We start from the raw sequence: 5346 nt of genomic DNA on the forward strand, positions 1-5346 counted from the left end.
TAAAGGATTTTATTTCTCCTTCCCTTATGAGACTTAGTTTGGTTGGACATGAAATTCTGGGTTGAAAATTCTTTTCTTTAAGAATGTTGAATATTGGCCCCCACTCTCTTCTGGCTTGTAGAGTTTCTGTCGAGAGATCCACTGTTAGTCTGATGGGCTTCCCTTTGTGGGTAACCTGACCTTTCTCTCTGGCTGCCTTTAACATTTTTTCCTTCATTTCAACTTTGGTGAATCTGACAATTATGTGTCTTGGAGTTGCCCTTCTCGGGAGTATCTTTGTGGTGTTCTCTGTATTTCCTGAATTTGAATGTTGGCCTGCCTTGCTAGGTTGGGGAAGTTCTCCTGGATAATATCCTGCAGAGTGTTTTCCAGCTTGGTTCCATTCTTCCCATCACTTTCGGGTACACCAATCAGACGTAGATTTCATGTTTTCACATAGTCCCATATTTGTTGGAGGCTTTGTTCATTTCTTTTGACTCTTTTTTCCCTAAACTTGTCTTCTTGCTTCATTTCATTCATTTGATCTTCAATCACTGATACCCTTTCTTCCAGTTGATCAAGTTGGTTGCTGGAGCTTGTGCATTTGTCACATAGTTCTTGTGTCATGTTTTTCATCTCTATCAGGTCATTTAAGGACTTCTCTGCTTTGGTTATTCTAGTTAGCCATTTGTCAAATCTTTTTTCAAGGTTTTTAGTTTCTTTCCGCTGGGTTCGTAATTCCTCCTTTAGCTCAGAGAAGTTTGAGTGTCTGAAGCCTTCTTCTCTCAACTCGTCAAAGTCATTCTCCGTCCAGCTTTGTTCCATTGCTGGCAATGAGCTGTGTTCCTTTGGAGGGTGAGAGGTGCTCTGATTTTTAGAATTTCCAGCTTTTCTGCATTGCTTTCCCCCATCTTTGTGGTTTTATCTGCCTTTGGTCTTTGATGATGGTGACGTACAGATGGGGTTTTGGTGTAGATGTCCTTTCTGTTTGTTATTTTTCCTTCTAACAGTCAGGACCCTCAGCTGCAGGTCTGTTGGAATTTGCTTGAGGTCCACTCCAGACTCTGTTTGCCTGGGTATTAGCAGCGAAGCCTGCAGAAGAGTGAATATTGCTGAACAGCAAATGTTGCTGTCTGACCATTCCTCTGGAAGCTTCGTCTCAGGGGTGTACCTGGCCGTGTGAGGTGTGAGGTGTCAGTCTGCCCCTAGTAGAGGATATCTCCCAGTTAGGCTACTCGGGGCTCAGGGACCCACTTGAGCAGACAGTCTGTCCATTCTCAGATCTCAAACTCCATGCTGGGAGAACCCCTGCTCTCTTCAAAGCTGTCAGACAGGGACATTTACATCTACAGAGGTTTCTGCTGCCTTTTGTTTAGCTATGCCCTGTCCCCAGCAGTGGAGTCTACAGAGGCAGGTAGGCCTCCTTGAGCTGCGGTGGGCTCCACCCAGTTTGAGCTTCCTGGCCACTTTGTTTACCTACTTAAGCCTCAGCAATGGCTGGCACCCCTCCCCCAGCCTCCCTGAGGCCTTGCAGTTATATTTCAGACTGCTGTGCTAGCAATGAGGGAGGCTCTGTGGGCATGGGATCCTCTGAGTCAGGTGCGGGATGTAGTCTCCTGGTGTGCCGTTTGCTAAGACCCTTGGTAAAGCGCAGTATTAGGGTGGGAGTGAACCGATTTTCCAGGTGTTGTGAGTCACGGTTTCCCTTGGCTAGGAAAGGGAATTCCCTTCCCCCTTGCACTTCCTGGGTGAGGTGATGCCTTGCCCTGCTTTGGCTCTTGCTTTTTGGGCTGCACCCACTGTCCTGCACCCACTGTCTGACACGCCCCAGTGAGATGAACCCAGCACCTCAGTTGGAAATGCACCAATCACTCATCTTCTGTGTCGCTTATGCTGGGAGCTAGAGGCTGGAGCTGTTCCTATTCGGCCATCTTGGCACCACCCCTAATCATTGACTATTTTAAGCTGGAAGAGGTCTCATAGTCATCTGGTCTGACCTCTTTAAGTCATGCAACTATATCCTAACTCATGCCCCTGTCCAGTTCCTTCTATGCATGGAGTTAGTTTACTCAGTGACTTGTGGAGCAGGTGCATGTTTTATGCAGGTAACGGTTGAGAAGGTCATGGCTCCACCCTTTGGAATTTCTACCCAGTGATCTGGATTCTTAAGCAATTTTCCTCTCAGGACAGAGGAGGTACACATACATAGATGGGAGTTTCTCCTGATTGCTAATTATGACCTAGCAACTTCCCTCTTTCTCTCCTCTGTGTTCTCTCTAGCCCTTTTTAGTCCTGATTGAGGTGAAATACTTTTTTACGGCCATATATTACTTAGAGATCTAGGGGAAACTCTAAAAATGTAAACTGAAAACACTCAAGGATAATTAAGTAGGGGAGGGGTGACAGAGAGAAATGGTAATTCTATCACTGGATTTCAAATTGAGATGAGTGATTCCATTTAAATCAAACTTCAATATTCACTCAGAAGCCTGTAAATTTCAGATTTATTGGCCATAAATTGTGATTTATGTCTTGTGGGTTTTTAATGAGGGCAAATGAGGCAGAGAAGTGCTCTTATTGATTCATGGTCTGGAAAGGATCTGGCTGGCTTATGCCCTCTCTGAGGGCCAAGTCGTTGAAGGGTATGGAGCAGAGGTCCAAGGTTGAAGTTGCAGTTCAGCTATTTTCTGCTTGTGTGATCTCAGTTTCCTCATCTGTAAGATAGTAATGATATTAATATCTCCCTTATGGGGTGGTATGATGACTAAATGAGATGATGCATGTGAATGTGGTTTGTAAATCATAAGCTACCCAAATCAAATGCCAGCTGCTCTCATTATTGATTTAATACCTAGCATTGACTGTCTAGTGTCTGTGCTGGGTTTTGGGCACCAAGGAATGGGAGTGGCCAGCAGCCTGTCTGTCAAGGAAGAGCAGAAGGATGTGTGCAAAAGAAAAGTCTTTCTCCTTTCCCACAGGTAAACGCCATCCTTAAGTAAATATTATTTCCATGACTTTTTTTTTTTTTTTAATTTAAGACAGGGCCTCTCTATGTTGCCCAGGCTGGTCTCGAACTCCTGACTCAAGCAATCCCCTTCAGTCTCCCAGACTGCTGGCATTATAAGCATGAGCCACCAGGCTCAGTCCCCATGACTTAAAAAAACATGTTTGTTGTGTATATCTTTACCAATATAATTTATATAATTGTTTTGTATGTTTAAAAAAATGCACATCATTTATGCAGTAAAAATTGCCACATTATTTTTGAGCTTGCCCAGGATGACACATACTGCTGGGGCTCACTATTTTAACCATCTGTATATGAATAAGCCTACTTCCCTACTGCTGGTCATTTTGCTTGTTGCCATCTCTCACTGCTTAAAATAGTGCTGAGCAAATGACCTCGTCCATGTTTCCCAAGCCCATGTGAGAGAGTCCCTCTCACATGGGCTTGGGAACCCCTAGAAGTGGAAACCCCTAGAAGTGGAAGCTACTGCTGTGTTACTGGTGTGTCTGTCCTCTGGACATTGCTATAAGACTTTCCAAAGTGAATGTGCCACTCTGTATCCCTGATTCCTCGTGGCCCATTAATACCTAGTGTTACCATATGTGTTGATTTTTGCCAGCCTGATGAGTATAATGTGGTATCTTATTATTATGTTAACGACCATGTGGAAGAATTTTTAGGGTAAAGGAAACATTTTAATATTTTTTCTGGAAGTGATATCAGTAAGATGGCTGGCTGGTGATGCCTAGCATTCATCCCCTTCACACAAAAGGACTAAGGCAATGAATAAACAGCTAAGATCTGACCAGAGTGTTGAAGAGAGTGGAGAGCTGGAGTGCAGCGGGAGAGTGGAGATGCACCTGTGGTGAGGGGCAATCCAGGAGGGCAGCATGGAGGCACCCTGCCTCTGTAGCCTCACCTTCTGCATCTGAATCAGATCTGTCTGGAGTCAGGCAGGATTTTCCATTATGAGGAAAAGTGAAGCAGAAGATCTCCACTAGCCCCTGTTGCTGCTACAAACATTTATAATCCTTACTACCGGAGAATCCCACAGTCCTCATAAGCCCTAGACCTGGTTTGGAGAGCTGCCAGGAACTCAGGCGGCTGCATCACCTAAGCTTAGGAGCACAAGGTGTACACTTCCCACCCCTCACCCACCACCGTCTGTGAGACAAGCTGCTGCAGCACAGTGCCATCCTGAGACCTCAGCCAACCTTTAGAGTACATCCTTTTCTGGGGGCCGAAAGCCACTGCACCTGCCTAGCACTGGGGCTCCATCTTTATTCCGCCAAGCCCACATGGTTGGCTAAATGGCACAGCATCAGCTGCGTGGAGCCCGGGCTGTGATGCTGGTCCTGCACAGCAGGGAAACCAGACCCTCAGTCCCATTTCCAGCTGGAGGAACAGTCTGGCAATCCTGCTCAGGGTGAAATCCCCCTTGAACTAGCCAAGCTGCTGCACGCCCTCCCTCAAGCAGAAGAGGCCTCCAAGCCTCCAAGCAACTGATAGACCCCCGGGCCAGCAGAGTGGCTACACACCCATGCATAAGACCTGAGAAACAGCCCCACAGAGCTCCCCACCACATGCAGATATGTCCCTCAGCTGCCAAATGGTCCTGTGCCCCCAGTAAGGGCCTGAGAAACAGTCCCACAGGGTGCCCCTGGTGTGCACATCCCCAGGTTAGCCAAACACCCAAGAGCCCACACCGTGGACCTGAAAAGCAGCTCCACAGGTCGCCCCCAGCAGACGTGCATCCAGGCAAGCTGAGAAGACATGTGATCATGACCTGGGCTTGAGAAATAGCCCTGTGGGCTGCCCCTGGCAGACATACCCCCAGCCTACCTGAGCAGCTCTGCATCTGCATCCTGAGCCTAATAAACAGCTCTGTGAGTTGCCCCCAGCAAACACCCCCCAGGCCAACCAAGAAGCTGTGCAGCTGTGTTCTGGGCCTGAGAAATAGCCCTGCAGGCTGCTCCTGGCAGACATGTCCACAGACTGGCTGAGCAACTATGTGCCTATGCTTCCAGCCAGAGTAACAGCTCAATGGCCCAAACCTCAGTGAGTAAGACCTCAAGTTGGCCAACCCACCATGTGCACACATGCACCCCTAACTTGAGAAACAGTCTGGCAAGACCACCTGTGGCAAAGTTGCACCACCATTGCAGCTTAAGCTGCTGAGCAACTTGCAAACACCACAGTGTGAATTACAGCTGAAGAAACTACATGGAATCTACACTACTGCATCCACTTAGAATCAAGGCCAACATACTACACTGAACTGACACCCCAAGACCCATTCTTATGAATAAGTCTTCCCCTACAAAACCTACTCCATAAAATTGAAAGAGGCAACTTTTCTA

This window comes from Rhinopithecus bieti, unplaced genomic scaffold (genome assembly GCF_001698545.2).
Source record: "Rhinopithecus bieti isolate Rb0 unplaced genomic scaffold, ASM169854v2 scaffold_3040, whole genome shotgun sequence".
In the NCBI taxonomy this organism is placed as follows: domain Eukaryota; kingdom Metazoa; phylum Chordata; class Mammalia; order Primates; family Cercopithecidae; genus Rhinopithecus; species Rhinopithecus bieti.